Below are 24,577 nucleotides of genomic sequence, written 5' to 3'. Positions count from 1 at the left end.
ATAAAATGAAATAAAGCAACCTCTTAAAATCCACTACTTCTAATTTCTCCTCTCCCTGTTTTTACTGACCTCATATCTTTTTTGTTAAATAAACATTTTCTTCCCATGTTAAAAAGAAAAGAAGGAAAGTTCGTCCCCACACTCTGCATCCAGACGATTCTTGGCTTATGACGAGTTCACTGAAAGCTGATAAACTTTACAATGGTTTCAGTAGAAGTTGTATCAGCTTTTGAATTTCCATCTTTCCCTTGGCTGGCAGTGCAAGGTACAATTGTCTCCCAGGACAGTGGGCAGCGACAGTGAGCAGCGACGGTGAGCAACAGCTTTCCAAACAGACCCATGATCACAAGGGGAAACAAGGGCTGAGGATTTAGCTCAGTGGTTCTGCCGCCTGCCTCGCAAGCACAAGGACCTGAGTTCGATCCCTGGTACCAAAAAAACAAACAAACCAAAAAAAAAAACCTACTGCACAAGGGGAAACAACGGCTACTCCACAGGGCACTGTGTTACTAATCTAGGACGTTCAGTATGTTAATGTGTGGGTTTATTAGGATGTAATCATGTCCTAAGTCAAGAAACACTGTACTACACCTTTTTAATGTGTTATATGTAAGCATGGGGTGCTGTAGTAAACATGTGTGGGGTTGGCTGCCAGCACCATGTTTCTGGGGAGTTGTCCTTTCTTTTTTAATCTCATGAACACCACATGTTGACTGGTTCAAGGACTGGCTCCCACTACCAGCTGGTCCTAACTCAGGCCTCAAAAAGGAATTTGAAATGCAGTACGTTTAGTTGTCATCAGCCTGTCCCCTTGAATAAAAGAGAAGCCACCTTTGTGGCTATTACAGTTGGTCTTTTCCCACCCTGATGGATACGAAGGCAGAAAAAGTGGAGCACAGCAAGACAGATGAATGATGCAGGGTCCAGGGAGAAGCAGACATGAGATATGGCTATTGAGGTAGACAATGTATAAAAGACACCATCCCAAATCTCAGTGGCATAACTCAATATGAGTTTATTTCTTGCTCACTTGAACTTCAATGCTAATATTCTTGGTTGGATAGGTCGTCTGCGAGCTTTCTCTAAGTAGTCACTGAGGGACCCAGGCTTCTTCCCTCTGTGTCTTCACCATCTTGTGGCTTCGAGGTACCTCTAGCATCATCACAGCCAGAGATGGGAGAAAGAGAGAATATGAAAAAATCACATGGGACTTTTTAAAACAGGACCTATAAGAGATGTATATCACTTGCTTCCACAATCCATTTGCCAGATTTTAGTCACATATTTCCAGTACAGATGGAGGAAGGGCTAGGACATCTTCACTCCATCTCTTCAAGGCTTAAAAGGAACCTTGTATCTGTAAAGTCTAGACAGATCTGCTAGATGTGGGGAAAGAGAACTTCTTGGATTCCCACAGTCCCCTCATTAATCAAATCCAATACACTCACTCAAGCTAGCTCCAATAGGTGCCTAGTATTTAAAACCCCTGAAAAGTACTAACAAATAATCAATATGGTTTCCTGATGATAAAGCATGTTAACAATCTTATTTGATTTTTACATCAAATCTGTGATGTTCATCTTACTGTTTTCATTCTCATTTTGCCATTGAAGAAGCAGAGTCTCAGAGAAATATAAGAATCGCCTAAGTCCCCCAGCACAAGTAGCCATGGCTGGAATTAAATCCTCTGCACTCTAAAGCTTCCTTTCCATTGTGTGCGAGAACCTCCAGGAGAGAGAAAATTAAACTCCTATCCCCGAGTGTGAGTGTTTTTCTTAGACTGCTTACAATCTGGAGGAAGAGATAATGACAACATGAAGCCACCAGCTCTCAGGAAGAAGGGTAGGAGGGCACGAAATGATGGTACAGAAAGGAAAGTCCAAGTACACCAGGCATTTCATTTTCTCTGCAATTTTGCAGAGGTTCTGGTTGGAATTAAGAGAGCAAATTCGATCAAAGCCAAAAGGGTAGGAATCTTGGCTCTATGGAGGCCTGCATTTTGAGTTTGACATTCGGCTACTGTCCAGAGTCTGATACAAAGAGATTGCAGAAAGCCCTAAAGAGAAGCAAGACAAATGACCAAGGCCCTGAGTAATGGCACCAAGATTAAAAGCCTTGGGTTCTCCCAGCCTGGGTGAGGAGAAGGACAAGGATGAAGGAGAACTCCAAAGCCACCTCTGTGTACAATGAATGATGAGATAACCCTGGAATGACAGCCAACATCTGCTCTGCATGCTTCCAGCTAACAGCTGCCGCCTCTGCTGGGCTTTTCTATTACTTGCTCGGTTGACATCCAGACTAACAGAATTGATGATCAAGGCTCTCCCATGTGGGAGCGAAGCCTTTGCCTAGAGGAAGGTCTTTAAATGCTGCTGAAGCAAGAAGGGAAAGTGCCAGGTAGGAACAAACTTGACAGAATAAAGAGAACAACAGAAAGGGCTCAAAGCAAACTGTTAAGAGCACTTGAGGTGGCAGTTCCGGAGTTTGTTTTGGAAGTTTTCACTAGTCCCAGGCAAAAAGAGGAAAAGAACCATGTAATCAGTTTCTATTTTAAATAAAGGACTTTCGTTTATTCCAAGACTACTTCCTTCCTAGTTTTGGTGTTAAAATATTCTTTTATGAAATGATAGTGACAGAAGATGGTATTTTTCTCTCTTGCATGCATGGCAAAATAAAATATTAGCAATACTATGTCAGGCCTCAACTTTTCTTTCTCTTTTTCACTGGTCCATGTGATTTAAGTCTGGAGCCCATTCAAAAGTCTGGAACTCCTTAAGAAACATTCACAAAGAAATAACAACAGAAACCAAGTTAGAAACACCAGCACATATCAGAAGCATAAATCACACAGATTTTAAGGACAAATCAATGCTCAAAAGTGGAGTAAACAATAGTATCTTTGAGGAAAGTCACAGCATCAAATAGAAAAGGATTAAATAGTCAGTTTCTATCAGGCTTTGGAATCTGAACCCTCTGTACCATTCAAAGACATGATGTAAAAGGGAAGAGATGGCTTAACTGAGCCTTGACCGTTATTCACAATTATCTCTAGCATGGGCAACACAGCTAACGTGAAAAACTAAGGGCTATTAAACTTTTCAGAATGGATTGCAAAATACTAGCCAGGAGCCAGCTGCAAAGATTTTCACAACAGAATATTTCCCAATGTTCACAAGAGTAGTACTGAGCAAAGCTGACACTATCAGCTGTCTTGCAAAAAGTGCAAAAGAAGGGTGAAAGAATGAGAAGAACAAATAAATAATGAAAAGCTATCATGTAAGTCAGGATAGAATCTATAAATGTGTCTACACAAAGGGCATTACCTTTCCCCTTCTCCCACCTACACTCTAAGACCTGAGCATGTGACAAAATCAGACCATTTGAGAAAGACAACAGCTTGAACTCAAGTGCCCAAAACTAAGGGCAAAAAAATTCCTTGAATTTCAAATACCCATGCACAAGAACAATTATAGATTGTGTTCCTAACTTGGAATAACTGAAACATGGCTAGAAAATAATTAGAAAAAAATAGTGAGATATTAAAAAAATTCACTGAAAATTGATAGCACTCATTCTCTTACTTAAAGAAACTCATGTCCATATTTAAACTTCCCAGTGAAAAAGAAGATGACTGAGGAAGATGCGGGAGGGAAGGAACTACAAATTATTAAACACCAGTTAAGGACTACATGTGGTAGGACTAGATGTGGTTCTTGAAACCCTCTCCCTATACATATTTTCTCACAGACTTCTAACAATTAAATTCTGTCCTATTTTCCAGATGAAAACACTGAGGCTCAATGACCATAACAAGTGCTATAGTTTGTATCTTGAATGTCTCCCGTATGTCCATGAATTAAAAATTTGGTCCCTGGTTTGGGGTTATTGGAAGATGGCAGAACATTAAGAGGTGGAGTCTATTGGGAAGTCGTTAGATCATTAGAGGTGTGGCCTCAAAGAGGATTGTGGGAGTTGGTATCGTTTTCCCTCTTCCTGTGCTCCCCACAACGGGGATGAACTCAGGACCTTGCGCTTACCAGGCGCCATGCCACTGAGCTACATCATAGCCCTTCTCCTCTTCCTATCTCTTGCTTCCTGTCCATGAAGTGAGCAGTTTTGCTCTACCATCTCCACTAAGATGTGCTGTCTCATCACAGGCTCTAAAGCTATGGAGCTCATGGACTTAAACGTCCAGAACTACATGCCAAAATAAACCTTTGCTCTTTATAAGTTGATTGTCTTAAATATTTTGTATAATGCAGAAAGCTGACTAACACAAGATGCTGACCAAGCTATTACATGTCAAATTAAAGAATGCATTTTTGACATTACTCTCAGCACCAAGGTGTGTTGTCTACCCAGAGGCACAATGAATAACTATAGAAACTGAAATGAGGGCATCTACCTCTCTCAGAATCTCTTCTCCCATTGTTGCCTGCTTTATCAGCTGAGGTGCTGATTCTAAACTCTTGGATCTGCTGTCCCATGGATGAATATTCCTATGAGCTCACATTAAAACTAATTTACTCATCCTTTCTTTACTTTTTTCCCCCATTAAGTTTATTGGTACATTTTAGGTATAAAATACAGTTACAAACATCACTGGGATCTTGTACCATTACATGAGTATCTTGGTTCTTTCATTTTTCCCCTTCCCCTACCCTCCCTTCAGCCCCTCCACCCTTCCCTATTTGCAAAGAATTTGTTTCCATTTTTTTCCTTTTCTCATATTTTTTCCTTTCCCTGTTTTTCTTTCCCCTACCCCTCCCACTTCCCCTGCACTTTTAGACCTTTTCTTCCTGTTACACAATATCAATTATATATTTTTTTAAATTACAATATTAAGATCTAGGTGACATTACCACAGATTTTACAGAATTTAAAAGGATATAGAAAGCATATTTCAAAAATCTGTTTTGAAATAAATTTGACAACTTCTAAGAAGTACCTTGGAAGACAAATTAATGAAACTAACTCTGGAGGAAATATAAAATTTGAATAGCACCTATTAAAGAAAGTATATTCCTAGTTTGAAAACCTACCTATATGACAACAACAGGCTCATAAACATTTTAACTAATAAATTATATCAAACAGTTAAAGCAGAAAAAAGAAGGAACACTTCTCCCCTCATTTTAGGAAATCAACATTGTGCTAATCTTAAAACTGGATAAAGATAATAGAAGAAAAAAGTATGAACAAAGATAGAAATTTGTTTAACAAAACAAACTATTAGAAGTCAGATCTGGCAGGATGTAGAAAGCGGTTTTGTTACAGGGATGGCAGTATTGGTTCAGCATTGGAAGATTCACTCCCAAAAGTCATCATTTTAACAGAGGAAAGGAAAAAGCCATATGATCCTGTCACTAGTTGGAGAAAAAGTATTGGACTAAATTCTACAACTGTTCATGGTAAAAGCTATCAGGAGACTAGAAGTAGAACAGAAACTTCTCAACAGATTAAAGACATGTACTCCATACTTCCAGTGAGAACGCCTTATGTAAATGGAGAAGATACAATGCTTTCTCCTTAAGGTGGGGAACAAGGGAAGATATGCTTACTCTTCATCTGTCCATTAAACTTTGAAACCTAGGCCCCACCAAAATAGTCTGGCAATAAAATGACACAATTAGGATAGGATTGGCAAGGTAGAAGCAAAATCTTTATATGTAGATGAAATGATCATCTACAGAGAAAATACTAAGAAATCTCTAGGAGCCCCTAGAACTTGTACTTAAATTTAGCAGGATTAGAAAACACAAGGTATATATAAAAATTCAGGTCTGTGTATACTTGCTATAAATGAAGAATTGGATATTGAAATTTAAAAGTTATGTAGGAGTATAAAGGACCCAGAAAAGTTAAAAAAAAAAAAAAGCAACAGTGCTGGAAGACATTTAGTACCTAATTTTAAGACTTCTTCTAAAGCTACAATAATCAAGGCAGTGTTGGTGTAAGAAAAGACATATAGATCATTGGAATAAAACAGAACCTAGAAATAGAACCACACATATATGGTCCATTGAGTTTTGAAAGATTATTTAACATTAGCATTTTATAGAATATAAACTCAATTCAAGAGCTGAGGAAGAGATAGTGTTTTCAGCAAACGCCACTAGAACACTTGGTATCCGTATATAAAAAATTAACCTCAACCCTTTATTTCCACACATGAAAAAAACTTGAAGGGATCCATGAACCTAAATATGAAAGACTAAAAGTATAAAAGTTTAAGAAGAAATTATAAGGGAAAATGTTTATGAATTCAGGGTAGGCAAGAACTACCTAGGATACAAAAGACATGATGTATAAAAGAAAAAAATTGATGAATGAGATTCCATCAAAATTTAGAACTTTAAATGACATCATTAAAATGAAAAGTAGTCCTTAAACAGACCATATTTACAATACATATAACCTATGACCAGAATATATAAAGAATTCTTAGAGCTCATTAATAGACAATCCAATTAAAAAGTAAGATGATAAATAGCCAGTACAGCACAAGGAAAGGTGTGCAACTCTAGAATCAGAAAAATACTAATCAGTACAATAATAAGATTGAATTATACACTCATTAGGGAGATGAAGTTAAAAGTTTTAAAAGCCTTGTCATGACTTTTTCTTTTTGTTGGATTCTCCCCTTTTACATTTAATTTGTCACGCCCACTGGATTCATTCTGCTGGGTTTCCTGGGGTTGTGATCTTCATTGTCTTTTCCTAGGGTATTGTCTAAAATTTTTTGGAGTGCTGGTTTGATATTCATGAAGTTCCTGAGGTGCTCTTTATCATGAAAGTATCTTATTTCTCCACCAATTTTCAAAGATAGTTTTGCAGGGTACATCAATCTGGGTTGGAGGCTGTTTTCCTTTAGGGCTTGAAATACATCACTCCAAGCTCTTCTTGCCTTGAGGGTTTGCATTGAGAAGTCTGCTGTGATTCTGATGGACTTTCCTTTGTATGTGATTTGTTTCTTTTCTCTCACTGCTTGTAGAATTTTGTTCTTCTGTCGGATTTCTGGAATCCTAACTATTATATGCCTATGTGTAGATTTTTTTTGATCAAGGCTATTTGGAGTCCTATATGCCTCACTTATCTGTTTGTCAAGTTCTTTTCCCCTCCTTGGGAAGTTTTCTGCCATCACTTCTGTGAATAGTTTTTTTATGTCATCTGCACTCTCTCCTGTTTCTTCATTGTCTCCAATCAGTCTTATGTTATTCTTCTTTGCATCATCTGGCAGCTGCTGGATTGATTTTTTGTGTTCCTTTACAATTTTAAAGCAATTTTTCTTTTCCTCCTCACTAATTGCAATCTTTTCTTCTATATCTGAAATTCTATCCTCACATTGGTTCATTCTGCTGTGCAGACTTTCGATGGAGTTTTTAATCTCCTGGAAATCTGTTTGCATCTATTATATGGATTCCATTTGTTTCCTATGTTGGGATTCCATCATGTTCCTCAGATCCTCTATGTTTTTATCTGTGTCCTCTCTAGATTTATTAATCATGTCTTGCACCATGAGCAAAATCTTTGCTGTTATCCGAGTAATTATTTCTGATTTCATTTTTCCCAGATCCTCTTTTGTTGCCAGTTCAGAGAGTCCAGGTAGTTGAGTATCAGATTGTTCCATCTCATTTCCCTTTGGGGTTGCTGTAGGTGATCCAGAAGTCTGTTTTTGAGGCTTGTTTACGTGTCTTCTTATTTCCATGGGATAGTGGGGGAGGTGCTTCTGGCACCTATGCGGCTCACCTTCTCTGCCCTAGGAGCCTGGGATGGTGGCGGGGGAGCCTCCTTCTGGGTCCTGGGACCGGCTCAGCTTCTCTGCCCTAGGAGCTTGGGATGGTGGCGGGGAGCTTCTCTCCAGGTGCTGGGACAAGCTCAGCTTCTCTGCCCTAGGAGCTTGGGATATTGGTTTTAGTGGTGACAGACTGGAGCTCCAAGCTGAAGTAACCACCTTGATGATGAACAGGCACTGTAAGGACCTAATACCAACTCCTGTGACTGCTCTCTTTGACAGCCTGGGTTGTATTTGGTCACTTCACTCTCCAGAGAAATGTAAAAAATTTCTCTAACATTCGGCTCTGGTAGGAACCCCCAGAAAACTTTCAAATCTGTCTGCGGTCGCAGCCAGGTGGAAAGTTTGTGCCACTCTCGCTGCCACCTGCACCGGGCACCATCAGTGAGGAAGGCAGCTTCAGCTCCTCGCCCAGCCCACTCGACACTCCCCATGCCCAGGCCACCATCCTGGCCAGGCTAGGTCCAGGTTGGTGTCCAGTGGGGCTCGCTTAGAAAGTACAAGGCAAGGGAAGGTTGGGGCACAACTCCCCGACGGTGCATCAGCCCGTGGCCGAGCTCTCAGGTCCCCACTCATCCTTTCAAGTGAGCCCAGAAAGTCACTCCTGTGTGTCAATCTAGAAAATAATTTATCTAAATACCAACATCATTCTTTACAGAACTAAAAAGGAGGAAAATCCTAAAATTAAGTGGAACCAGGAGAGACTCAGTGTAGCAAATGCAATCATGGGCAACTAGAGCAAAGCAGGAAGCACCGCAATCCTGGCTCTCAAGCTATATTACAAAGCTACAGTGATTAAAACAGCATAGCACAAAAAAACAGACATGTGGATCAATATAGCAGAACAGAGGATGCAGAAACAACAGCAGGCACATTCAGCTATCTAATCTTTGATGAGGGGGCCAAAAACATGCTGAGAAAAAAATAGCCTCTTTAATCAGTGGTGTTGGGGACACTGGCTGTCGACATACAGAGCACTGAATTTAGATATATCTCTCATTATGCATTAAAATAAAATAAAAATGGATCAAAGATCTAAATATTAAGACAGGAACAATCTGCTGGGAGATAAAAATAGGTAAAACTCTTTAATACATGGGAATAGGCAAGGACTTTTTATACAGAACTCCAATTGCATAAGAAATAACACCAAGAATCAACAAATGGGATTATATCAAATTAAAAGCTTCTGTACAGCAAAGGAGACAAACAACAGAGCAAAGAGACAACCTACAGAATTGGAAAATTATTTTTGACAGCTGCTCCTTGGATAGAGAACTAATATCTAGAATATATAAAGAAATAAAAAAATTATACCCCCCAAAAATAAAAGACCCAATTTAAAAATGGGCAATTAAAATGAATAGACCCTCAGGTCCTGGGATTTAGCTCAGTGGCACTGTACCTGCCTTGAAAGCACAAGGTCCTGAGTTCAATCCCTAGAACCAGAAAAAAAAATGAATAGACACTTGTCAGAAGAAATAAATAGATATGAGCAATGGGTACATGAAAAAATGCTCAATGTCTTTGCCCCTTAGAGAAATGAGAAATGGAAATGGAAATAACCAAATGTTGGCAAAGTGGGAAAAAGAAGCTTTTTTACATTGTTGGTGAAGTGTGAACTAGTACTGCCATTATGAAAATAAGTATGGAGAATCCTCAAAAACACTAAAATTATAAATTACATCTGACTCAGCTATTTCCCTTCTAGGTAACTTCCCAAAAGAGTTAAAGACATCATCTCACAGTAATATATGCATACCTATGTTTATAGCAGCATGTTTCACAATAACTAAATCTTGGAAGATGTTTTTATGTCCATCAGTAAATGAATGGATAAAGAAAATGTGTATTTTCACACAATAGAATACTAACCAGCCACAAAGAAAGATAAGCTTGAATAATTTGTAGGAAAATGGGTGCACTTTGAGACCAAAATGCTTAGTGAAATAAGTGACACAGAGAAGCTTCAATATCATATGGTTTCTCTTATATGAGAAATCCAAAGTATAAATAATAAATGATAGAGAGTAGGAAGCAGAGATACAGACCTTTTGCAAATGGGAAGGGAATCCAGAGGTGGAGAGAGGAGAGAGGGAGGGGAAGGAAAGGGAAAGTAAAAAGACTTAGGATCTGTTGTGTACATATACCAACTCCCCATGATGAATGTATTCATTATGTATTGCAAACATGTACTAATACAAAAGGAATGAAAACGAAAAGATGTAAATAAGAACCAAATGGGAAACCTAGTTATAAAAAAATATGATAGTTGAAGAGAAATAACTCATAATTTAGATAAATACTTCAAGGAGTGCACCTGAAGAACAGAATTGCTGAGCTAGAAGACGAAGTCTGAGGAACTCTGCTATACCATTCCCATAAGGAATGAAATGTTGAGACTATATAAGAAAATTGAAGAGATGAGGAAGGGAGACACAGAAATGCCAACATGCATATGAGTCTGAAAAGGAAAAGAGAACAAACAGAAGACAGTAAATATTTAAAGTGATTTCAGGGGATCATCGACATAAGAAAAATTTTCAGATTGAATGTCCTTAGGGAATGTCAAACAAGGTCAAGGAAAGGGGAAAAAAAGCCTACATAAATGAATTATTTTGAAATTTATATCCAGCTAGACTGTCTTTTCTATGTGAATGTGCGATAAAAATAATTTAAAAGACAGGTTTATCATACAAAGACCTTTTTACAAACTTGAATAAAGGGAAATAAATATAGAATGAAGGGTAAAGAAAAGCAAATGATTTAGAAATACTTTTTGTCAGACAAAATGTAATTTAAAATAAAAAACCAGGAGGAAAAGGGACATTATCCATTAAAAAGGGGCATGAACTTAATAAAATATAATGACTGTGAATATCTATCCTCTAAATAAAGCAATCTATGGAAGAATTCTGAGAAGAAATAGAAGATACAATTGTTGGATATTTCACATATCCTTTTTAAGAAACTGATAGACAAAACTGAAATAAACAACAAAAAATGTATGGATCATTTTTAAAAAACTATTAATAGGGCCTGGGATGTAGCTCAGTGGCACCACACCTGCCTGGCAAGCACAAGGTCCTGAGTTCGATCCCTGGTACCAAGGAAAAAAAGCTATTAATAAAATTAAATGTGGAGCAAACACAAAATGTATATTCTGTCCAATCATATATATATAGACCACTCATAGAAATTAATCACTAATATAAAACTTCATCATAAATTGCTGAGAGTTAACATTTTATAATATTCTGATAAAATTAGAAATCAGTTTTTATTTTTATTTTATTTTTTTGGTACTGGGGATTGAACTTTAGACCTTGTGCTTTCAAGGCAGACAGTAGCACCACTGAGCTAAATCCCTGGCCCTAGAAATCAGTTTTTTAAAAGCATATGAAAGGGGCAAGGGATTTAGCTCAGTGGTTCCGGCACCTGCCTCGCAAGTGCAAGGTCCTGAGTTTGATCCCCGGTACAAAAAAAAAAAGAGTAAAAGAAGCATATGAAAGATCATTCTTCATTTCTGAAAGTCAAAATATATTCTACTAAAGTAATTCTTGAGTTAAAGCTAAAAAGACAAGGAACATTAAATAATACATTGCAAATATCATGTAAAAGAAACTATGATCTATTATTGTACTAAAAGGAAAGTTTATAGCTTTAAATACATTTATTAGTAAACAAAAATCAAAGGAGAATAAACTAAACTTTTAATTTTGTGAAACTAGATGAAAAAAAATCAAATTGGTCTGGTGAAGAAATAAAAGAGAAAGAAATAATAGAGGTAATAACAAAAATAGAAAAGACTAATAAACCAAAGAGGGATTATTTGAAAAGATGAACAGAGTAGATAGAATCCTATTTTAATCTGCTTTCCATCACTGTAACAAAATATCTGAGATGATAAAATTATAAGGAACAAAGGTTTATTTTGGCTTACAGTTTCAGAGATTTCAGTCCATGGTTGCTTCACCCCATGCTCTGAGCCTGTGGCAGCACAGTGTTCATGGTGGGAGTGCAAGGCAGAGAAGGCCTATTTACCACATAGCAGCTGGGAAGAAAAGAGAGAAGAATGCACTGGAGTCCCAGTATTCTCTTCAAGAGCACACCCCAGTGACCTAATTCTCTCATTAGGTCCCAGTTCTTAAAGGTTCCACCACCTCCCAGTAGCACCACAGCTTGAGGTCCAAGGCCTCAATACATGGGCCTGTGGGAAGCATTTAAGATCCCAACCATAGAAAGCAGTAAGACTGATCCATAAGAAAACAGAATGGTCTGCAGGATTTACCACTGAATCTACATTTACAGCACACATAACATGCATATTTTATAAGGATGCATATATTATTGAAGGACTGTATCAAACATATTGATGGAGGTGTCTATGGAGCATATTAAAGGGAGTAAGATCAATGATCAAAGTAAAAATGGTAAACAAAGAGAAGTGTCTCATACGGATGATTGCAGATAGAACCCCATGGCATCAGACATAATGGACAAAGGAAGGGTTATTCGGTAATTTATATGATTATAGCTTTGGGGAAAAATAATGAAGTTAAATCTTTCTTTATTCCTTACTTTTTTTTTTTTTTGGTACCAGGGATCGAACTTGGGTCCTTGTGCTTGAGCAGCAGGCAGCGAAACCACTGAGCTAAATCCCTGGCCCATATTCCTTACATTTTAAAAAGATGGATTTAAAATGTTACAAATGAAACCAATAGCTTGGTAAATAGATGGTTATTTATCTTATCTTGATTTTGTAGAATAAAAGCAATAAAAGAAGAAAAAATGGATGCTTTGATTTCATTAAAATGAAACCTTTAAAAATATAACATCCATCCATTAAAGAGACATTAAAATAATTAGATGCAAAAAGCAAAAGTTATTTTCAGCAAAAGCTACAAAAACAAAATATACATAATATACTATTTGTGCAAATAAATAAGAAAATGTAAAAATAGATCTTATTAGAAAATGGGCAAAACAAAGAAATTTTAACAATCCACAGTGAAAATACAGCTATCCAATAAACATGGAAAAATATTCAATCTCAGTAGTAATTAAAAATGCAAATTAAAACTGAAATTTTCCATCTATTGAGTTAGCAAGCAAGTACTCTTGTCTGTTCCTCCTGGGAATATAAACTGGTCCCACTTCCTGGAAAGCAATTTCATGACATATGTCAAGAGACTTTTACTCAGTAATTCCTCTTCTAAGCATCTGTCCCTGGAGAAAAACCTGCACATTCATCAACATAGGAATGGTACATTTGGTACAACTGTTCTGTGGTGGTAAAGCTCCATGAGAACATATTCTCTGAACCCCTGTGGCCTAACACATGTACTAGGGACTCAAAAAATACATGTTAATTGAGTCTAGAATTCTATATGACATTTTAAAAAAGAATTATTTCAACTATGGCTTGGAAAGATCCCCTAGACATGCTTTTTGTTGTTTTTTGTTTTGTGAAACAAGTTCTCACTATGTAGTTCAGTCTGGCCTTGAACTCACTATGTAGCCCAGGCTAGCCTTGAATTCATGGCAATCCTCATGCCTTAGCCCTCTGAGTGTTGGGATTACAGATGTGTACCACCACAACCTGCTCCCCTAGACGTGTTTTTAAGTGAAGAAAACAAGGTGAGAAATAGAACAAACAAGATGATCCCATTGGTGTAAAACTAAAATCAGTACCAAAAGGAGTAAAACACAAATATTTCTCTCTCCCTCTCCATCTCCTTCTCCCTTTTCATCTCTCTATGTGTAAATACATAGGCAGACCTGTCAAAAGGCACATTCACTAAGACAATGTATGTGATCATCGTTGGGAGGGAAATGGAGATGTCCCCCAAAAGCAGCTTTGGAACAGGACTTTGTGTTGTCTGAGTGTTTTGGATATAAACATATTCTCAGATTACCTTGCATTAAAAAAAATGTTTACTGGACACAATGGGCACATGTGCCTGTAGTGCCAGAGCTTGGAAAGCTGAGGCAGGAGGATAACCTGAACCTAGGAGTTCAAGACTAGACTGGGAAATGTAGCAAGACTGTCTCAAGAAAATAATAATGCCAGGTGCAGTGGCTCAGGCCAGTTCTCTTGGTTACTTTTCTCATTACTGATACAAAATACTCAACGGCCAAAGTTAAAGGAGGAAAGGCTTATTTGGCTCACAGTGTGTAGAGGTTTCAGTTCATAGTTGGCTGGCTCCATGGCAGAGGGGCATCGCAGAGGAGAAACAGTCCGTGGCAGGGCAGGCAGGAGAGAGCAAGCAAGCAACAAGCCACGAAGGAGAAACAAGCAGAGACCCTCTTTCTGTCCCTTATAGCTTATCCAGACTATACACCCTTAGGGTGGGTAGTACCCACACCCAGGGTGGGGCACCTTTAATCCTACCCAGAACCATGTCAAACCAATGAGTGGACTAATTTAGTAATCACACACCCTTGATGCCAGCATCACACACTCTAGATCAAGCCATCTCTAAAAAGCTCCACCTATGACCACCTGAGGCTTTGGGAGGACATCTAGACACAGCCATAGCACCTATAATCCCAGCACTCTGGGAGGCTAAAGTAGGAGCCCAGTCTGGGCCACTTAGTGAGTTAGTGAGACCCTGTCTCAAAATAAAAAATAAAAAGAGAAATGAAGATGTGGTTCAGTGTGAAGACCCTAGATTTGATCCTCAGTACTGCAAAAATAATAATAAGTAAAAAGGAATGTTTCTCAAATTATATATGCAAAGATGTTCATGATTATATCATTAGTAATTTTTTTTGAAGTTGAAAACAGCCCCTTAGGACAGTAGATACATGTTGGCTCTTTTTCTGACTAAGAAGGAATCATCTTGGGATTGGCAACCTATAATGTAATATAATATGCATATAAATAACAAAACTTCATTTCCTTTTTATATTTTTATTATAGCATTTTAAAGGAGGAGGAGCGGGCCATACATTGGAAGCAGCTGATTATAGACCTAAATTGTGTTTTTTTAAAACAGTTGATAGGAAATGACCAGATATATTACTAAGTAAGACAAACAGTGCAAAACTATAGTTCCATCTCATAAAAAACACTAAAGAGTTATTCAAGCTGAAAGCAAGTAACCTCAGAGAATAAACACACAGAAAACAGTATTAGTAAAGATAATTACTATGTAGCTAATTAAAAGAGAATGTAAATATGTATTTCTTCTCTTCACTGATTTTAAAAACAATTGTATAAAATAATATATATATAATTGTATATTTGGGCCTAACATATAGAAATGTAATATATTTGAAAATAACAGCACAAAGGAAGTGGATGGGAGCAAAGAATAAAAAACGACACCAGAGGGTAACTAAGATACAATGGCATAAATGAAGAAAACCAGAAAAGGTAATAAAAGGTTAGCATATGCTATAGTTTGGATCCAAAATGTCCCCCACAAATCTCATATTCAGAGGAGAGGCTTTTGGAAGGTGATTGGATCATGAAGCACTATTATACTCACCAGTGGATTAATCCCATTGATGAGTTCATAGTTGAATGTGCTCTTAGGAGGTGAGGTCCAGTTGTTGTTGGTGGGGTCACTGGGATCGTGCCTTTGTAGGGTGTACCTCTCTTTGGCTCCTGCTTTTGTCTGCTTCCTGACTGCTGTGGTTGAAAAAGCTTTCCTCTGCCATGCCCATCTACCATGCTGTTTCTGCCTTGAAACTACGGAATTAACCATGGACTGTATCCTTTGAAACCATGAACCAAAAGAAATCTATCACCTCTTCAGTTGTGAGTGTTCTAGCAATGGGAAAATGTTGTATACAGGATAGAAAAGCCTCTCTATATATTCTTGGATTATTATTTTATTATAGTATTTTAAAGATTATTCTTTTTATCAACTTTTTAATAGACAAAATCATATAAAATAATGATTGTACTAACATGTTTAATTTTACCATACATAAATATAAATTTTATATATGTATATATATTACAATACTAGCACAAAAAAGAAGAGGAAATAGAATTATACAGAAATAAAACTTCTGCATTTCACTATAACTAAGATACATAAATCTGAAGTCAATTATTATAAACTAAGATGTATATTGTAAGACCTAGAGTAATCAGTAAGGAAGTAACTAAAAAATGCAGAGCAAACAATTAAAAAATCATTAAAGGAACTAAAATGTTATACTAGAAAATAATAACAGTGCAAAAAAAAAGCACCAGACAAAATAGAGAAACAAAGAAAATGAGATAGAAAAAACAAAAAGTAAACTTCCAGACTAAATTGAACTATAACAATAATAACAGTCAAAGGGAAAAAATTATCAGGATAAGAAAAAAAAAAAATCCTACCATATGCTGTCTATAAGAGACACTTTGAAGTCAAAGATACAAATAGCTGAAAGTAAAAGGATAGAAAAATATATACTGTACCATGCATTGTCTTTATAAGGTCTTATAAGATAAACAAATGAATCTGATGCTAGCAAAATAAAAGGGGTGGAGAGACGGGGGGAAAAAGAATTGAAATGTATATGTACATGTATGAATTTCCTACAATGAATGTAACAATTATGTACCACAAAACTGTACTAATAAAAGTAAAAAAAAAAAAAAGATATACCATGCAAACAGATTTTAAAACAAAAAATATTTATTAGAGCTAAGATTGACATTTTATGAGAACAGGGTCAGTCCATCAGGAAGATATAACTATCATAAACATAGCTCTGCACTTAGCAGGGGAGCCCCAAAATTCATGAAGCAAAAGTGGGCAAAATTGAAGAAATAAATAATTGAAAAACAATAGCTAGATATTTCAATACCCTAATTTCAATAAATACTAGAACTAGGCAGAAGATTAATGAGGAAATGAAAGTACTGAAAAATACTATAAAGCAACTTGATGTAAAAGAGCTCTATAAAATACTCCACTCAATATCTGCCCGATTCACATTCTTTTCAAGTGCACACAGATTCTCCAGAACAGATGATATATAATTGTTTCAATAAGTTTAAACAGGATTGAAATCATACAAACTGTTCTCTGACAACAATGGAATAAAATTAAAATTCTATAACAGAAAAAGTTTAGAAAGTCCATAAATAATGTGGAAATTAAGCAACATATTTCTAAATAACAGATGGCTCAAAGGAGAACTCCCAAGGAAAATTAGAAAATATTACGAGATTAATGAAAACAAAATCTCAACATAGCAAAACTTATGGAGTGCATATAAAGCTACGATTATAGGAGAATTGATGGTTGTAAAACATATTGAAAAGGGAGAACAATGTGGAAAACAATATCAAATCTATTGCTTTACCTTTAAGACACTGGAAAGGGAAAAATAAATCCAAAACAAACAAAAGGAAGAAAATCATGAAGAACAGAATGGAAATCAATAGACTAGAGAATAAACAATGGAATGTGATAAAACCCAAACAAGACAAAGATACAACAAAAGAAAATTGTAGACCAACCAATATCCCTACACACACAGACACAAAATCCTTGACAAATATTAGCAAACTAAATCCAGCAATATATAAAAGGAATTATTCACCACGACAAGGTTTACCCTAGAAATGCATGTTGGTTTAGTATCTGAAAAACAATTAATGTAATACACAATATTAACAGGATAAAGAACAAAACCCACATGATTATCTCAAGACATGCAGAAAAAGCATTTGACAAAGCAACAACAAAACTCTACTTACTAGGAATAGAAAGAAAAAGTCTTCAGTCTGGTAAAGGACATCTATTAAAAACCCACAGGAAACACCATATTTAATGGTGGATGTCTGGACACTGGCCAATAAACACATGGTGAAGTGTTCCACATCATTAACCATCAAGGAAATGCAAATCAAAACCACAATGAGATACCACTTTGAACCTGCCAGGATGGTGATCATAAAAACGTAGGTAATTAAAGTGTAGGTGGGCATGAAGAGGGTCTGGAACCCTGGCACCCTACTGGTAGGAATGTAAAATGATATAGCTGCTTTGAAAAAAATCTCAAATTTCCTCAAAATATTAAACATAATACTACCGTATTTGAGGTATGCACTTGCTGTGGTCAGGGTTTACAAGGGAATCAGTTTAATACAGTGCATATAATGTATAGGATTATTTTATAATATTCACCTAGGAAGTCAAATGCAGAAGAGTGCAAGAGATCTGTCTGTGCGCTAGAGATCTAAAGAATCCACCCGAGGGCCTGGGTCCCAGGACAGTGTCCTGCACAAGTCTAGCCAAAGGTCTAGAGACCCTGGCAATGTCTCACAAGAGTCCATATCAAGGGTCTGCAGTGGGAAGGCCCAAGAGCCAGTGGTGGAAGCTAGAAAGTCTGTGCTGGCGAGTGAAGGATTTGTGCCACAAGCCTGAGGGATCTGCACTGGAGCCAGGAAGGGATGTCAAGGCGAAGACCAGAGCTCCCCAGACGAGAACAGCAGGCATCCCTGGCAACAGCAAAGATGATCATATCAGAAAACCCACAGTGGAGCTTCTCCAGAAAAATCAACAGCATGCACTCTTCCCCTCCCATTCTCCTTTTATGCTATTCTGGCAACCATCCTCAAGTGAATCTTCCACACCCAGAACATGTTGACTCAGTTCAGCTGGGCATCTAAGAAAAATCTGTGTCCAAAGTTTCACAGCAGCATTATTCACAACAGCCCAAAAGTGGAAACCACACAAATATCCACCAACGATGAACAGATAATTAAAATGTGTATGCTCATACAACAGAATATTATTTGGTCATAAACAGGAATGAAGTACAAATATAGTCTATAACATGAATGAATCTTGAAAATGTTATTCAAGGTAAAGGATGTCAGACACTATGGCTGAATGTTGTATGATTTCTATGAAATGTCCACAATTGGCAAATCCATAGAGGCAGAAAATAGGTAAGTAATTGCCTAAGGATCGGAGGAGGGATGGAGTGAGAGAAAATAGAGAGTAATTGTTAATGGGTCTGGGGGAATGAAAATGTTCTAAAATTAATTGTGGCGATGGTGGTTGTATGACTGACTATGCTAAAAAAAATCACTGAAGTAATCATACACTTTAAATGGGTGGCTTGTATTATTTATAAATAATAAAAGTTATTATTTATAAAATACAAAAACACCTAGAGAGGAAACTAAAACAAAACCCACATGAATATCTCAATACATTTTAAAAATAAGGTCTCACTGTGCTGCCCTAGCTGGCCTTGAACTCCTAGACTCAAGCAATCCTCCTGCCTCAAGCTTTTAAGTAGCTGGGACTATAAGTGTGTCACCTCACTCAGCTCACATATTAAATTTTTAAGAGGTTAACTCTGGTGAGATTGCTCATGGCTTTTAGTTTCTCTTTTATTATATACTCTATTTTTCCTAAATCTTCTAACTCCATATAATCTTATAACATGAGGAGCATAAATATTAGAAAATAATTTCTTACTCATTAACAAGTATTTGGTAAACACTTTCCATGAGATAAGCTACTGAGACTCAAAACAGTAGAAGCCTTTCCTTTCATGAAGCTCAAAATATAAGAGAGGCAGACAGTAAGGTCAAGGGAGTACAATAATAAGCTGGACACATTGGTACACACCTGTGATCCCAGCACTCTGGAAGGCTGAGTCAGGAGGATCCCAAGTTCAACCCCAGCCTGGGCAACTTAGTGCCTCGGTGAGACCCTGTCTCAAAATTTTAAAATACTTTGAAAAGTCCGGGTGCTATTTGAAGAGATGGGGGAGAGAAGGAACACCTGAATTGGGTCTTCCAGGACAAGTAAGAGTTCTCCAGGGAGGTGAGGAGTAGAAGGGACAGCATGTTCAGAAGCTCTGATGTGTAAAACATCCTGGGCTGCTTGGTGAGTGTGAGATCCATGAGGTGCCCGGATGTAAAGTCTGTTAGCAGAGGCAGCACCAGTGGGAGGCAGCCAGCGAGGCAGGGCTGGGAAGGCGCCAGGCTGCCTTGCATACTCTGCAGAGGTGGTGTCCTGTTGGATTTATGTCCGCACTCAGCAGAGACCTGATGTTGCCTTAAGAACCCTCCAAGGAAGACACGGTAAGATAAAATGCCAGATGTTGGAGAAGCAAAAGGAGGTTATTTTGACTTTAACTGCTCCCTAGGAAGACCTAATCCATGATCTCAAGCTGGCGAGAGCCCGATCTTCGGCAGAACAGCCACAAAACCACGTGCTACCTATTCACCATGATGTTCCCCTAGTCCCACTCACGATGGTCATTAACTTGATCACATCTTTTTTCCCCCTTGGCCACTGAGCACCTTGTATTTTCAGGGCTGCTTTAAAATAATAACATAGGATTGGGCCCCCGGTCTGTTACCCTCCACTATGGGATTTCACTATGGGATTTCAGATGTAAAGTGTTGATGCCAGATTATCAAAGGCAACAAAGCAGCCAAGCCAATGCACTAAGTAACCAGGACTTTTCTTTCTTACAAAATAGCAATGGTATGCCTTCTTTTCTCATCAAGGAATCCTTCAACCAGATCCTGAAATTGACGTTCCTGGCTGAATCTGGAGTTGGAGTTGGCTAAAGATGAAAGAATTAGACCTTTATTTTGCTTGTACAAGATAGAAAACTAAAATGGAAGTGCAGATGTGTTGAGAAGTCTAAAATTCAGAGCTATAGGACTGAGTAAACAGAGACTTCTTTTTAGTGTGAGCGTGTGTGTGTGTGTGTGTGTGTGTGTGTGTGTGTGTGAGAGAGAGAGAGAGAGAGAGAGAGAGAGAGAGAGAGAGCATGTATGTGTAACATCAAGTAAATAAATAAAAGAACCGGTGAGGATACATAAGTCACTGAGGATGTTGAAAACTATTTGGCTCCCCCAGGAGACAGTCAGGCAGCCCGTGAGTGATTCAGCGCGGGAGATTACCTGCGAGACCAGAGGCTCTGAGCGAGAGCTCAGAGGTGGGGGAAAGGGGGCCTTTGCTCCCTACTAAGAGTTTTTAAAAGATCATCGCAGGGATTTTTGCATCTATGTTCATAGGGAGATTGGCCTGTAGTTCTCTTTTTGGGTTGGGTCTTTCCCTGGTTTTGGAATCAAAGTGACACTTGCTTCCAGGAATGAATTTGGAAGTATTGCTTCCCTTTCAATTTCCTTGATGAATTTAAACAGTAATGGCGTTAGTTCTTCTTTAAATGTAAAATTCACCAGTGAAGCCATCTGAATCTGGGTTTTTCTTTGTTGGTAAATATTTTATTACATTTTCAATTTCACTCATCGTAATAGGGGTGTTTAGAATTTCTATATCTTCTTCACTTAACTTTGGCAATTCGTATGTATCTAGGAATCTGCCCATTTCTTCTGTGTTTTCCATTTTATTGGAGTAGAGGTTCTCGAAGTAGGTCTTGATGATCCTCTGGATTTCTGTTGGATCTGTTGTGACTTCACCTTTTTCATTCTTAATTGCACGTATTGTGCCTTTTCTTTTCTTTTTTTCATAAGGTTGGCTAAAGGTGTATCGATTTTATTTATTCTGTCAAAAAACCAACTCTTTGATTCATTGATTTTTTTTTGTATTGTTCTCTTAGTCTCCATTGCATTGATTTCTGCCCTAATCTTTATAATTTCCTCTCTTGTATGAGCTTTGGATTTCTTATGCTCTTCTTTTTCTAGGAGCTTGAGGTTCTACATTAGGTTATTTATCTGAGTTTTCTGTTTTCCTAATATGGGCATTCACTGCTATGAATTTCCCGAATAGAACTGCTTTCTTTGTGTCCCATAGATTCCTGTATGTTGTACTGGCATTTCCATTTACTTGTAGAAACTGTTTAATTTCTTCTTTAATTACTTCTGTGACCCATTGGTTGTTCAAAAGGGTGTTATTCAGTTTCCATGTGTTTGTTGGGGTTTTGCAGTTTCTTATGTTATTGATCTCCAATTTTATTGCACTATGGTCTGATAATATACAGGGGGTAACTTCAGTTCTTTTACATTTACTTAGACATGTCCTATGAGGTAGCATGTGGTCTATTCTGGAGAATGACCCGTGTGCAGCTGAAAAGAATGTGTATTCCGATTTTGTCGGGTGGAACACTTTGTAAACATCTATTCAGTCCATTTGTTCAATAGCTTGGTTCAGTTCTAGAATTTCCTTGTTAACTTTTTGTCTAGATGATCTGTCCGTTTGTGATAGTGGGGTATTGAGGTCCCCCACTACAACTGTGTTAGTGTTTATTTGGTTTTTCATGTCCATTAATATTTGTTTTGTATAGTTGGGGGCATTCGTATTTGGTGCATATATACTCAGGATTGTCATCTCTTCCTCTTGGATTGTTCCCTTCACAAGGATGTAGTGACCATCTTTGTCTCTCTTAATTAGTTTTGGTTTGAAATCTACTTTGTCTGCAAATAAGATTGCTACCCCTGCTTTCTTCTGGGTTCCTGTGGCGTGGAGAACTGTTTTCCATCCTTTTACTTTCAGTCTATGAGTTTCTTTTTGAGTTAGGTGTGTTTCTTGTATACAGCATATTGTATCACCATGCACTAAACTAAGAACAAAGTGGATTAAAGATATAAATATTAAGACAGAAACACTAAACTTGCTGGAAGATAAGTAAGGTGGAACTCTTGAAGACATTGGCATAGGAAAAGACTTCATGAACAAAACCTCAGCAGCATGGGAACTAGCAGAAAGAATCAACAACTGGGATCTCATCTTATTAAAAAGCTTTTGTACTGCAAAAGAAACCATCAACAGAGCTAACAGACAACCTACGATATGGGAAAAGTTTTTTAGCAGCTGTATCTCAGACAAAGGACTACTATCTAGAATATAGAAAGAACTGAAAAAAATCAGACTCCCCAGATTCAAAGACCCAATTCAAAAAATGGGCATCTGAAATGAACAGACATTTCTCAGACAAAGAAGTAAAAGCAGCAAACAAATATATGAAAAGATCAACATCACTCGTCATTTGAGAGATGCAGATGAAAACAACACTGAGATTTCACCTCACCCCAGAAAGAATGGCTGCTATCAAGAAATCAACAAATAACAAATGCTGGCGGGGGTGTGGGGAGAGAGGAACCCTTCTCCATTGTTGGTGGGAGTGCAGACTGGTGCAACCACTGTGGAAATCTGAATGGAGATACCTCAACGAACTAGGGCTAGAGGTCCCGTTTGACCCAGCTATTCCCCTGCTGGGCATCTTCCCCAAAGAATTAAAAGAATCATACCATGGTGATATATGCACACCCATGTTTATTGCAGCACAGTTTGTAATAGCTAAAGCTTGGAAGCAGCCAAGTGCCCATCAACTAGAAACTGGGTAAAGAAAATGTGGTTTTTTTAATAAAATGGAGTACTACTCAGCCATAAAGAACAAAAACCTAGAGTCATTTATAGCTAAATGGATGCATATCGAGGCCATACTCTTAAGTGAAATGAATAGGAAACACATGTGTAAATACCAAATAGTTTCTCTAGTGTGAGAAACTGATAGTGTAAACAAGGGTTAAAATGATGAAAATGAATAATTGAAAATTTGAAATAGGAAAAAAGGTCCAAAGACGAAGGAGTGAAGGGAGGGGAAAGGGAAAGGAAAAGAGGGAAAGGAAAAACTATGAGAAAAGAAAAAAAAATGGAAATGAAATCTATGTAAATAGGGAAGGGCGGAGGGGGTGAAGGGTGCACAGGTAATGGGGAAAAAAATAAGAACCAAGATACATCATGTACAGGTACAAACACCCAATGATAAATGTAAACGAATTGTACACCTAAAATGTACCAATAAAAGAATTAAAAATAAATAAATAAATAAATAAATAAATAAATAAATAAATAAAAAGATAAAGTTATAAATAGCAAAAAAACCCAAAAAGATCATCGCTGGGAATTGGTGAAGGGTTGGGCTCCAACCTACTTGTCCTGAAAGTAGCTTATAAAATACAGTTGAGAAAGAACAGTAAGAACCATTAGCCACTCTATTTAGTAAACTGAGATGTTCCCACTCTGTCCTGCTCTTATAAAACAACCCCCTCCAAGGTGATTTGGTGAGCAGTATTGTCTTGGTCCATTTGGGCTGCTACCACAAAATTCCCAAGACTGCGTAATTTGCAATAATAGAGATTTATTTTTCAAAATTCTGGAGGCTTGGAAGTCCAAAATCAAGGGATCTGCAGGTTCAGTGTCTACTGAAAGCTGGGTCTTAGCATCCAACATAGAACCCTGAACACTGAGTTTTCATTTGGCAGGAGGGACAGAGGAGAAGAAAGGAACAAACACGAGTTCCTGTCAACCTTTTGTAATCTCTACCCTCATGATTTAATGACCACCTTAAGGCCCTATCTCTTAGTACTGTCACATGGATGATCAAGTCTTGATGCATGAATTCTGAGAGACATTCAGACCACAGCAAGTATGTAGAGGGTAGGGCCTATGGCTCTGCACAGCATCTTAAATGACATCTTACACTTGTACCTGGAAACACCATAAATATCACTTGGTGCTATAGGTTGTCCATGCACGAGTGACTATGAACTTCAGACTCTGAATGACAAAATTCTCATGTCATTTCCGACCTTTCTAAAGAATTCAAAGTGATTTTAAAAATAAATTCTGCCTCAGCTAATCATGCCTCAAACCTCCCATAACACAGAATGAGTAGCTATCACATGTTAAATCGTACTATGTAGCAGGCATTTTCCTAAGCAGTTACTAGTCACATTAGACCAGTTATATGTTCTCTTTGATAATAAAATAAAAAACAACAATATCTTCCATAGGAATCACAAGTTCTGTTGTTCCCGGGTAATTAAAT

The 24,577-nt window shown here is 37.5% G+C and overlaps 1 protein-coding gene across 2 annotated transcripts in view; it reads right to left on the bottom strand.

Moving 5' to 3' along the window:
* The window catches only part of Cradd (CARD and death domain containing adaptor protein), a 246,968-nt gene that overhangs the window by 202,450 nt on the left and 19,941 nt on the right, over positions 1-24,577 (bottom strand). The window contains exon 3 of one of the 2 annotated variants that reach the window (XM_087192807.1): positions 11,739-11,849. The exons of the other annotated variant lie outside the window; for it this stretch is intronic. The gene's annotated coding sequence lies outside the window, so the exon portion shown is untranslated. The remainder of the gene's footprint in view (positions 1-11,738; positions 11,850-24,577) is intronic. 2 annotated transcript variants of the gene reach the window in all.

Source organism: Heterocephalus glaber, unplaced genomic scaffold (assembly GCF_053883595.1).
Source record: "Heterocephalus glaber isolate CG9 unplaced genomic scaffold, H.glaber_assembly_v1.0 deba00001572, whole genome shotgun sequence".
Classification (NCBI taxonomy): Eukaryota; Metazoa; Chordata; class Mammalia; order Rodentia; family Bathyergidae; genus Heterocephalus; species Heterocephalus glaber.
The sequence above is the reverse complement of the archived record's forward strand: the minus strand, read 5'-3'. Positions and strand labels throughout refer to the sequence as shown.